This window comes from Lepidochelys olivacea, assembly GCF_965140295.1.
Source record: "Lepidochelys olivacea isolate rLepOli2 genome assembly, chromosome: 14".
Taxonomy (NCBI): domain Eukaryota; kingdom Metazoa; phylum Chordata; order Testudines; family Cheloniidae; genus Lepidochelys; species Lepidochelys olivacea.
The window spans coordinates 37159654-37172412 of record NC_140424.1 but is presented as its reverse complement, the minus strand read 5'-3'; the positions used below and the strand labels follow the sequence as shown (position 1 = coordinate 37172412).

Genomic DNA, 12759 nt, shown 5'->3' with positions numbered 1-12759 from the left:
ATCACGCTGTTGTCGCTTCCTTGCCTGGTTTTGCAGGTACTGCGCATACTGCTGGATAATGTGTGAGGTATTTACAATGGTCAAAACTGCAGTGGAGATCTGATCAGGCTCCATGGCTATGGCACCTGCACGGGTAATCCTGGAAAAAGGGCGCGAAACATAGGAGAGCAGAGTGGCAGCGGAAGCTGTGGTGTTTGGTTCATGGTAGCTGAAAAAAAGTGGAAAATGGTTGTTTTCTGTAGCTTTCACAGAGGTGGGAGCCCGGGACAGATAACATGGAGAAGCTTGGAAGCCTGGCAATAGTGGGAGAGCAGAGTTGGCAGTGGAAGCTGTCCTGCTCAGTTCACGATGGCCGAGCAGAGTTGGCAATGGAAGTGTTCGATGAGGAAGAGAAAGAGTAGATAGTAGAGATTACATAGGAAGATGAGAGGAAATGAGAGGTGGATGCATAGTAGCAGGAGAGCAGCGGTGCACCATCTGCTGAAAGCAGTATGGCATCTGCATGCCAAAAAGACGCAAAATGATTTTCTGCTGTAGCTTTCACGAAGGGAGGAGCGACTGACAACACACACCCAGAAACACCCACGAGAATGTTTTTGCCCCATCATGCACTGGGAGCTTAACCCAGAATTCCAATGCGCGGCAGACACACTCTGCCGAATTCACATGCTTTAGTGGGGTCACAGAAGATCGAATGTATAAAATAGCTTCCAAAAATTCCAATAGAATAATTTTGAAATAATTTCGTACTGTAGACATACCCCTAGACTGTAAAATCCTTGGGGCAGAAACTGCCCTTTTCTTCTGTGTTTACACAGCACCTAGTACAATTGGGTCCTCCTCCAATACTGATGCTTTTATGTGTTATGGTTATACAAATAAATAATTATTATTATTAATAAAGCCCTGTTATGAGAGCTAACAATGTTCTTCTAGGTTTCGTTTTCTCTCTTTGAAGACATGCCTGGCGTAGAGCGGGAAACTCAAATGACCATTACAGCGTTCATCCTCCTGGGATTTGGGGACCTTCCTGAGCTGAAGATCCCTGTATTCATGGTGTTCCTGGCTACCTACATAGTAACACTCACCAGGAATATCCTGATCTTTGCGACAGTATCATATAACCACAACCTGCACAACCCCATGTACTTTTTCCTGGGCAACCTGTCTGTCCTGGAAGTCTGCTACACTACCAGTGTCACCCCCAAGATGCTGAAAACCCTTCTGGTTGTTCAAGAAGAGGTTTCCTTCTCTGCTTGCCTCCTGCAGTTCTACGTCTTCGGCTCTCTGGAGGTTGCCAAGTGCTTCCTGCTTGCTGCCATGTCCTATGACCGCTACTTGGCCATATGCAAACCACTGCATTACACCTCCACCATGAGCTTCCAGCTTTGCTTTCAGTTGGCAGTGGAGTCTTGGGTCATCGGGTTCCTCTCACTGATGGTCACCATGCTCATGGTTTCTATGCTTCCAATGAGATCGACCATTTCTTCTGTGACCTGACGCCCATCATTAAACTCTCCTGTGGGGACACCTACATGGTCAGGATACCGGCTTTCTTCATAGCCTCCCTTGTGTTCTTCTCTCCCTTCCTTCTAACCCTACTTTCCGACGACAAAATCATCTCCACCATCCTGAAGATTCCTTCCACCACAGGGAAGCAGAAAGCCTTCTCCACCTGCCTCTCCCACCTCATTATGGTGTCTGTGTTCTATGGCACACTGATGGTGGTTGATGTGGCTCCCACAGCCAACCAGTGGACAAACTTAAAAAAGGCCTTATCCGTGCTGTACACAGTGGTGACCCCACTGATCAACCCCATCATATACAGCCTGAGGAAAATGGAGGTCAAAGAGGCATTGAGAAAGCTTTTCAGTAAACATCTATGCTATGTGCATGACTGGGGGCTCTGGCCTATCTTGATTGCTAAATCCTTTCTCACCTTATACATGCAAGTAGTCTCATTGAAGTCAATAGCCCAAAGTCCAAGCTTTGTCAAAGCTGTTAAAGGGATTTGGATGCCCTATGCATATACAACTTAATACCAAATGAAGGATGTGCCAGTAGCTAGGACACTAGCTTGGAACTTGGGGAAACTACTTTTAGTTCCCTCTTGTGGTAAATGTTTCCTGTGTGAGCTTGGCTAAATTCTCAGTTTGCAAGGCCAGAAGGGACCACTGTGATCATCTAGTCCAATCTCCTGTATAACACAGGCCATAGAATAATCCCTGATATAATTCCTATCACAGATCTTTTAGAAAAAATAATCCAGGCTTGATTTAAAAATGGTCAGTGATGGAGAATCCACTACAACCCTTGTGAAATTGTTCAGAGGGGGCAGAGAGATATGTTGTGTTTACACATGGATTGGCACCCAGGAGGCAAATTATGTATTTAGCAGCAGAGGGGAGATGCAGATTTTTTTATGCCCTGCCCCTTGTGGGCAGTGCCCATAGTGACTGGACACGGGGAACACTTCATCCAAATATTGCCAGCAGTGCCTCAACCATGTGCCCTCATGCAGCCCCACTGACCTCAGCTAGGTTCCATATAAATGCTGTTGTACACCTAAACTAAGCAATTTGTAGAAGGGCCTTAGTTTCCTATTTGCTGCAACCAGTAGCCTTACTTTCCTGCACCCCAATATTTGTTATTACATTCAGCAGCCACTGATAAACACATATGCAAAAATGACCAGCAATGACATTAATGTTGTGCTCATTATGTTTCAGATTTAACACCCCAAAGTGATGAGATAAGTCCACTGAGTTTGATGTTTCTGCAAAAATGACATTTCTGGTATGTAATTTGAAATAATGAGATCTCAGAGTTGACACCACATTAAGATGAATGAGGGATGAGCACACCAGTCTTATAGGTATTGGTCTTGATTGTGCCTGGCCTTCCCTCTTGTGCATTGTCCCTTTGCAATGTAATGCAATGTAAAACTCTAGCAAATCAGAACTAGGGATTGCCATTTTCTGTTTCTCTGTATATCATCTAGCACAATGGGGAACCATTGTGGTTGGCTTCTAGGAGCTATGACAATATCAATGTTAATTCATGGATTTTAAGGCCAGAAGGGACCATTACAATCATCTCAACTCTACCTCCTGTGTAACACAAACCAGAGAGAGCCACCCAGTCATTCCTACATCAATCCCATATACTGTGGTTGAGCTAGAGTTTATCTTTTAGAAAGAGATGTCCAATCATGATTTAAAGGTTTCTAACCAACAGTGGAGTGAAGTTCTGGAACAGCCTTCCATGGAGAGCAATGGGGACAAAAAAACTAACTGGTTTCAAGACTGAGCTTGATAAGTTTATGGAGGGGATGGTATGCTGAGACTGCCTACAATGGCATGTAGCCAATCTGCGACTGCTAGCAGCAAAAATCCCCAATGGCCGTAGACGAGACACTAGATGGGGAGAGCTCTGAGTTACTACAGAGAATTCTTTCCCAGGTGTCTGGCTGGTGGGCATATTTGGGGTCGGGAAGGAATTTTCCCCCAGGTCAGATTGGCAGAGACCCTGGGTTTTTTTCACTTTCCTCTGCAGCATGGGGCACTGATCACTTGCAGGTTTAAACTAGTGTAAATGGTAGATTCTCTCTAACTTGAAGTCTTTGTACCATGTTTTGAGGACTTCAGTAACTCAGCCAGAGGTTAGGGGTCTATTACAGGAGTGGGTGGGTGAGGTTCTGTGGCCTGCAATGTGCAGGAGGTCAGATTATATGCTCACGATGGTCCCTTCTGACCTTAAATTCTGAGTCTATGAGAAGGCCTCTGGTACCCTCTGCTGCTCCCTACATCTGTCACAGGCAGAAACTTAGGGGGCTGCATGCCTCTTTGGTTACAGTGATGGAGCAGTGCACCCAGCTGGGCCCTGGGCCCCCACTCCAGCCAACCCTCCCCACCCAGGCCCCTCACCACCACTCAGACCACCCGCTGCAGCAAAGCCCTCTGCTCCCACTCTGGCCAGCCCCATCCAGCTAGGTTTTGTGTTCTGGAGGTCCCAAATGGGGTCATTGGCCCATGGCAGAGTAATAGGTCACAGCCATCGACTCTTATTGTGTATGTGTGGGGGTTTTGTTTGGTTTTCTGTTTTCAAAAAACCTAAAAAGCCATTTGCACTAAAAACGTTGGATAACACACTCAGCTCAGCCTACATGAGCAACGAAGATTTACACTGTTAGAGAGCTCAACTTTGGGATTTTAAAGGTTTGTAAGGGAGCTAGGTGCCTAAATCCTATTAATTCTCCCAATGACTTTAAAACCCTAAACCAGAACAAGTCTATTATTTCTCTTTCTTTGAATGTAAAGCCCCATGGGTCTAGAACCCAGGTCTTAAAACTACCAGGCAGTTAACAGCTCCAGGCTGGCTCCCAGCAGTAGCTGTAACCAGCTTGCACTCCACTTCCCAATACCCACTGTCTGCACAGACCATGGGACATTCCATCTCCAGGGTTTGATAGGCAGCAGCCCCATGGCTTCTCATTTGCTCCCTGCCCTATATAAACCCAAGGGCCATTCCAGGAAGTGTCCAAGCAACAGTGCGGATCTTCTGTAGCTGTTATGACTGTTCTTGTTCTATGCTCTTGAACTTCTGTCTTGACCTTGGACTTTGTCTCCTCACTCGGACCCTGAAACCTGACTGGGACTCTGACACTTGGTATCGACACTGGCCTGGAACTGACCATGAACTCCTTGGCTACTCCTAGCCTCAGGTTTGCCCCTGCTTTGCCCCTTGGCCCTGACTGCCCTTGCTGAGATCCTGACATTGATAGTCTTTCAAATATCACTGGGGACTGGGCAGGTTGTGTACAGTGATCTGGGTGTATTTCATGAGGCGTAGTCAGAGTTTATTTGTGATGAAGTGGGAGTTTTCTGTAATATTTTAATAAATGTCATGTATGGCAGTGACTTACTTGCCTCGGCATTGCTACCAAGTGGATGTAAAAGGGTTAAAATGCTCTTGGGGCTGAGCTGTAGTCACTGTCTGGGGGGTAGGAATGGGTCATTAAGGAACACCTGGAACTGACCCATTTCAATGGAGGATCCAGAAAGACAATGGGAGCCCCAAGGATTGAACAATTGACACGTGCCCATGAACAACTCTGGGCAGGCGGGACATGTGAACTCAGCATGGGTCTGCAGGAGGAGAACAATGGGCCAAGAGGTGTCAGGTGGCTGGGTTAAGGGCAGCTCGTCAGCCCTCACCTGGGACTGACAGAAGGAGAGAGACAAAAATGGATTCCACGGCAGCTTGGCTGGGTGGAGCGCTGGCTGGGCCAGGATGGACTGTTAGCTGCGCTTCTCTATGCCAACACAAGGACTTCCCCAGGCTGTGTTCCAGTTGAAAAGGCTTCCTGGCATCACGGTGAATGTTTGCTGAGGCACATAGGTCCCTGAAGAATGTAAAAGTCTGTGTGACCAGGAGTCTCTCTCAATTGGACTCGCTATGCAGAGCTCATGGTGTGAAAGGCCACAAGGACTTAAAGAAAAGTGGGACACTGTGGGGGTCTGGCACACTGAAGGGGTTCCTCCAAGGGACTGTTCAAAAGTTGGGACATAGCATAGATCCTACAGCCATAAAAGGTGAACATTACAATAGGTAGTAGCCTACTTTAACTTATACCATTTTATAGCCTCCTGGTAGGCCAACGCACCTACCCACTCACCCTGTTGATATCTACCTGTCTACCTACATATACTCAGGCTGGGATTTTTCAAGAAGCCTAAGGGAGTTAGTTGACAGTCAATGGGATTTGGGTACCTAACTCCCTTAAGCTCCATTGAAAATGTAAGACCATACCCAAGTGGTCTCCCTTAGCCTCAGACTTTAAATATTCTCCTTAAATTCTTTGCATTGTTCCCTATAAAGTTTTCTCAAATATAATCATGCCTTCCTCCCTCTGAGCCTTATAGGCCAGTGATCTTCCAACTTCCTTCATTTCTGTACCGCTTTGGGAGAGAGAGACTTCTTCCAATACTTCAGTCTCCCCAGTTCTTGGTTTTCAAAATATTCCTATCTCCAGGACAGAAGGAAGAGTACCATAGGGCCTGATTTACAAAGATAGATGTCTACTAGGATTTTCAAAAGCATCCAGGCACATAACTCCCTTTGAAATCAATGGGAGCTAGGCACTTCCAAGTAATTATCTGTGTCTTCAGTCACCTAAATACCTTTAAAAAATCTGGCCCGTAGACCTTTGGAGGACAATGAATCACTGTTTGAGGTCAGCTGTGCTGGACAATAGATATTGGTTTCTTCCTTGACTGACAAGCTTTCATGAACAAGATTCCTATCCACTGTAATTTTTAATACTCAAATCCTTAGGTTTGATCTCAGCTTTTACTCAGGCCTTACTCACTGTAAAACTCCCACTGACTGAGTGAAAATTGCATTTCAATGCAAGTTGGGTGCCTAACTCCTTTAGGCTCTTCTGAAAAATACCAGCCTCCATTGCTTTACACATACAAATCACAATCACACTCTTCTCAGGAGGACCTTAAGGTGAACAACAAAACAAGGAAGAACAAAGGGTTCAGAGTAGCAGCCGTGTTAGTCTGTATCTGTAAAAAGAAAAGGAGTACTTGTGGCATCTTAGAGACTAACAAATTTATTAGAGCATAAGCTTCTGTGAGCTACAGCTCACTTCATCGGATGTATCCGATGAAATGAGCTGTAGCTCATGAAAGCTTATGCTCAAATAAATTGTTTAGTCTCTAAGGTGTCACAAGTCTTCCTTTTCTTTTTAAGGAAGAACAAAGTCAAGTTGCCTGAGAGAGCATAATGGTTGTTTCCCCTATATAACAAACTACAGCATTTTTCCTCATAAAATGGTAACTGCAGGTGGCATTGCCAGAAGCACCTGAATTATTTAGAGCACAAGTCAATGGGACTTGGTTGACCAAAATGTCTGAAAGAGGAGGTGGTGCCCCTTCTTCTGACCATTAGCCCAATGTCACTTACTGGTGTTCTGGAAGACTTAGGTTCAATTACTCATTCTACCTCCTGTAGAGCAGGGACTGAAACTTTGACCTCCCAGTTGAGTGCTCCAATCCCTATTGTATAGGGTATGCTGGAGTGGAGTTTTCTCAAGCTTTCCTATTGAAGCTATCCCACTTTATATAAAATACTTGGCTAGTCATTGGGTTAGAAAGATTGAGTAAAATTACACTGTTGCCCAGTGTTAGGGGACTCCTTTGGTAGGTTCAACGCCGTGGTCCATTGAGTATTTAATTTAATTTATACAATGTGGCACAGCTTCAAAACTCTGGAATACCTTATAGCCCAGAGATTAAGGCACTTTCGGCAGAGATGGGAGATCTCATTTCAAATCTCTGCCCCCACAACAGGTAGACATGGGAAGAGAACCATGGTCCCCCACATGCAAGGAGAGTGACCTAACCAATGGACTGAATTTACAAAAAAAGCAGCAGCAGAGGGACTCCTCTTCCTCCTGCTCTTTTGTGAATTTAGCCCAATATTTATTTTTCTGGTTGAAACAATTCAGCAAAATTTCTGTTAAAATCATGAATAATTTTGAGTTGACCAAAACTTCCTTTTTGGCGAATAAACTATTCATCTGAAAAAACTTACAATTTATCTCCTCCTTTTTCTCATCGGCTATTTACTGTCATCATATACAGTCTATTTACTCCTTTTTCCCATTCCCTAGCCTGTGTCCATTTATTAGGGAAGTTTAAGGCTATTTGGCCATGTTGTCTTCTTGTGTTAATTATATATTATGGCTAGGAGATTCAAAGGAATGTAGGGGAGATTAAATGATTTGCAATTAGGATGTAAGCTCCTTAGGCTGTTTTGAAAATAGGAGTCTAAATACATGCCTTTTTCTTGACTGTTGCTGAGATTGGATACCTAAATCCTTTGATAATCCAAGCCTCATTGCTCTCATTTTTAGGCACTACAGAGCATGGCTTAAGTGCTGACCTAGCCCAGTGTTACTGGTAGATTGTTACAGAGGCTGAACTTCAGGGATCTTGTCCCGGGGGAACAAAACAGCATTTAAACATTTCTCAAGAAATTAGCTTTTAGTCTTGGAGTCAGCTCAGGAAAGGCACTTTGCTCCATTCCCACAGATAACCCTACACACCTTGAGTGGTTTCACTGTTCCGACTAAAAGGACCTATTGGATGTTTTGAGATGCTGTATTCCAGACGCGGATAGACAGACTAGATAGTCTACCTACCTACGTTCTGTTTTGGCTAAGAAAACAGAAAGAGAAAATCACAGGTCAAAATCATCTCACCATATTTATGATCCGTGTTTAATAGGGAGGTGAGTTGATTCATAGTTTTAATCCCTTTTCTTTCAATTTCAAAGGGTCAGATTCTGCCCCACTTATCTAGGGGTGGGTCTCTCTGCGGAGTCCCATTGACTTCTGCCTGGATGCTGCAGTCTGCTCACACAGAGTCAGTTACAGCACTGGGGCCATGGCTGGCAACCCAGCTACTATTTGAATCATCCAGCTCGCTCTCTCATGCACAACAGCACTGAGACAAATGAGTGTGTATGTGTGTGTATGATGGGCATTCTCTGGAGAAGGAGTTTAGCTTTTGTGGGGGTATGTATGGGTTAAGTAAAGACATGGAAAACCGCTGGTGTGCTGGCATGGTATTGGGGAGTAGGCACGGGCATACACTATTCCTTTGCTTGATAGATAAAGTGTCTCCTCTCCCTTCTCCTTGTAAAGGATTAATAAGTTTTGCAGCTGCATCAGAAATGTGGGATCTAAACGATACCTTTTGGAAAAGCAGTGTTATCTCCTCCTCCCTTCCTTTCCCAGCTACATAAGCGAGCCGTGGGTCATGGCCCCTTCCTCCCTCCCCTGAGAACTGCTGATTAAGGGAACTTGTAGCAACAAATGACTGCAAAGAAATGTATTTTCAAGGTAAAGATGTGTGTATAACATGCATAATGCTGTCATCAGTCAAGAGGGGTGGGTATGATCATAGTATGGGAGTTTCTATTACTTAATAAGGGATTTTAGGGTGTTGTTGCAGATGTAGGCATTTACATACTAACTCAAATAAAAAGAGTGTGCTGTAAATAATCCAGTGCTTACTCGACAATTGGGTCGAGGGGAACAAGTATCACAATAAAGAAGCCTGTACTCAAATCTACCTCTGGGTCAAGCTGCTCCTTCTTCTAACAGCTTTGGAATTCACTTTTCACACAATTTGCCTATGTTGACATTCAGGTTCTAGTACAAGATATCTTTGTTTGGGTATTTGTCTGATTAGCTGATGATGGGGGGGGGATATTTAATTTCTCTCTGGGATACATACAGGATTAAACATCAATTTGACGTTGGACAGAACACTGGCTTCATTCCCATTTCCACTAAAAAATCAGTGTCAAAATAGTCACACACTTCCAAGAGGGCAGGACAGATTCTCTTATGTATGAGCAGCCTGATATTCAGATGTGCAGGACACTGAGTCAAAAGTCCCATTAGATCAGATTTTCAAAGGACCTTTAGTGATTTTTAGGCACGAAAGTCCCATTAATTTTCCATCAGACCCCTCTTTTTCAAATCATGTCAACATGCCTTGAAAGTGTTTTCTGGGGACATTAATTTATTGTGATAATTATTAATGTCCCTCAGTATTATACAAGGCGGATTTTTTTAAAAAAGAAATAACTTTCACAACATATTAAATCTTTACACTTAAAAAGAAGAAAGCTGCTGTCTAAAATGTATCCCCATGAGTCACCAATGAATCCTGGCTGAACGGACTCTGTAGATTTGTGTGGTCAGGAGTTTTGTTAAAACCTCTACAGAATTTCTGCATTTCAGGTGCTCAAATTCATTCCTTGTCATTTGACTTTCCTGCACATTCTCACCGTGCCTAAGAGTGCTGTCTGCTGGAAGTCACTGACCATGATGTCCTGCACTCCTAACGTGTTTTATCCCTAGGGATTGCACCATGTGCCCCAACAACTGCTGGGATTGTCTTTAGTCTACTTTTCCATAATTGCTCGCCTTCAAGGCAGTGTTCTTCATACTTCTCTCCTTCTTATTTTGATGTTTCTGTCTGCTGGCATGACAATATCAATTAACATGGGCTTGTTTGTTGTCTTTTCTACCACTTTGTCGGACTGCACCATTCGGTCCGTGACAATTGCCAGATGCCATAAAACTTACCCTCTTCATTTTCTAGAGTGCTTTCAGTTTGGTGTTCGTAATAGCACATAGTTTGTGACAAGCATGGATTTGTACAGAGTCTCCAGTGCAGACACTTGGTAACCTCACTGTATCTGTTCATATAGTCTCTCCCAGATAGGCTCTAGCAGTTGCTCAATACATGCTCCGCCAGCTCTTCCTTTTTAGAACACATCCTGCGGCTCGGGGAGCAGTTGTCAGTCAATTTTATTTCTTAAATAATTAAGCCCCTTAAAGATTTTTCTTGTCCACTCATAATGATGCTCTGTCTCTTTTTTGAGGGATCCTTCTACAAGTCATGAGTTTGTTATTCTTCTATCACCAATAGGTTTGATCTCTCTCCACCACTGTCCATGCATTGATCTCTGTGTAAATCGTTCAAATCTTTTTTGGCAGTTTGCTTTCTCCTTTCTTCCATGCTTTCTTGGGCTTGGATGCAGCACAGTCATTGCTTGTTATTGTGACTGGATGATCTTTATTCTGGTTGACTCCTCATATATTTTGATATTATAATCTTCATTATCAATTGCTTCCTCCACAGATAGCAGAGGTTTTCCTTCATCACATCATGGGATGAACATCCTGTCCATGACTTGATTGCTATCTAATAATCTGTGCATCACCAACAGCTGTCTTCTTTGGATGTCAATTTTTTCCTTCTCCTCTTGATTCCACTTGATCACTCCAGCAATATTCTGTACTACAGGCATCCCCCACATAATAGTAGCTCAGATCAAATTCTTAGACTTGAGTTTTGTTCATTGAGTAGATCTTATACAACTGTAATATTCTTTCCTCACTTTTTTTCCCCAATTTCTTCTGTTGTAGCTCCGACATTTCCCTGATTCCAAGATATTTGTAGAGGTCATGCTGAAATATCCTGGATTGTTCTTTCATTAACTTGTATGTTATCAGATTGTACCAGTCTGGCCATCTTTACAGATGCTGACACACATTTAGCTAAGCCAGCCTGTAGATTTATATCTTCATCAAACTTTTCCACACATCATTGATATCTACAGCTCCTTTTTGTGACTGTTCATGAAATTTCAGATTGCTCATGTCTAATAAATTCTTAAATGGTTGTTGCTCTTTGCTGATATGGTAAATTGTGGTTATCTCAACAAGCATCCATGTCAGTGGCAGCATGGTTACCACAAACAGCACTGGTGCTCAGGAATCCCCTTGAAAGATTTCTTTTTTAATTTGAACCTCACCAATGAGTCCCTTCCAGATAGAGTCGAGTGTTCCAGTTAAACATAGATTGCTGTAGAAAGGAAATGATCTGTGGATGAACCTTGGACATTTTCAGTGTCTCAGTGATCCTTGATTGTGAGACACTGTTGGATGCTCTCTGGTAGTCTACCCATACAATTGCTAACTTTTTTCTTTCTTTGTTTTGAATCTTCTGTGATCCGCCTCTTGAGCCAGAGGTGGCCTTTTGTTCCTTTCATGTTTACTGTGCTGCCTTTTTGGTCAGGAATCAGCATTCCATTGTGAGCTAGCACTATCCAGATCTTCTTTGCCGGAATTATTATTAGAAGTTTCCATATAGTTGGTAAACACGTGGTCAGTCTATAATTCCTATAATTCATAGGATCACTACAACTTTCTTTCTTTCTTTCTTTCTTTCTTTCTTTCTTTCTTTCTTTCTTTCTTTCTTTCTTTCTTTCTTTCTTTCTTTCTTTCTTTCTTTCTTTCTTTCTTTCTTTCTTTCTTTCCCTGTATGAGAAGAGTTGTCCCTGTCACCATCCATCTTGGAAATCCATTCTTCAAACATTTATTAAGTTGTTCAAATAAACAATCATGGAGTGTTGTAATGCATTTCAGCCAGAATCCATGCATCCCATCTGGTCCAGATGATTTCCAATTTTTCATTTATCTCAGTATCTCATTTCTTTCTTTGCTCTTTTTGTGTATTCCTCTGTGGTGTGTTTTGTAAACTTTTCCTCTCATTTTTAATCTGGTTTGCTATCTGCTTATGTTGTACAGTCTCAGACCAGATTTCCTTCCAGAAGCAGTGAAACTCATCTGCTCTCTATTTTTGCCTATTCTGTTTTTTAACATCAATCAGATGAAAGAATCTCCTAGGGTCTCTGGTGAAGTGACTTTTCTCTTTATACTAATAACTTTGTGCTGAAATATTTCAAGTCCATGACTAAGTGATCAGCTTCTCTTTACATTGTTCCTTCATAACTTTCACATCCTTTCATTCCACCTATATTTCATCTCCAAGGCTGTTTGCTGTTCTTTTCTCGACAAATGATTTTTCTCATATTCATCCAGTAGGCTGGTATCTCAACAAAAAAGCATACTCTTCTGTTTTAACCTTCATTTCCATGGAGGTTCTTAGATATAGGAAGTTTTCCAATGGTTCATATGTTCATTGGTTTACCATCAAGCCATCTGAGCTGCTACTGTTACTGTAGCATAAATTATATAATTGTACTGGCTAATCCTTGTTGTTTTTTTTTCCTCCACTTTCCTTGAGCACTTCATTAAGTTACTTGCATTATATCATCCAGTGTGTGATGGTCTACAAATTTCACAGTTGGTAGCACTGGTGCTCA

The 12759-nt window shown here is 42.8% G+C and overlaps 1 protein-coding gene and 1 pseudogene across 3 annotated transcripts in view; one reads left to right on the top strand and one right to left on the bottom strand.

Moving 5' to 3' along the window:
- Window positions 1-12759, bottom strand: part of LOC311530619 (olfactory receptor 5AP2-like) — a 404829-nt pseudogene that overhangs the window by 342017 nt on the left and 50053 nt on the right. The gene's annotated exons all lie outside the window — the stretch shown is intronic.
- LOC311530616 (olfactory receptor 10A7-like) overlaps window positions 1-12759 on the top strand; it is a gene marked incomplete at its 3' end in the record, with an annotated part of 62545 nt that overhangs the window by 43602 nt on the left and 6184 nt on the right. Inside the window, exon 2 of one of the 2 annotated variants that reach the window (XM_084647440.1) lies at window positions 2730-2796. Of the gene's footprint in view, window positions 1-2729; window positions 2797-8870; window positions 8915-12759 lie in introns of those variants that run through there. The other variant, XM_084647441.1, reaches the window with a different exon arrangement.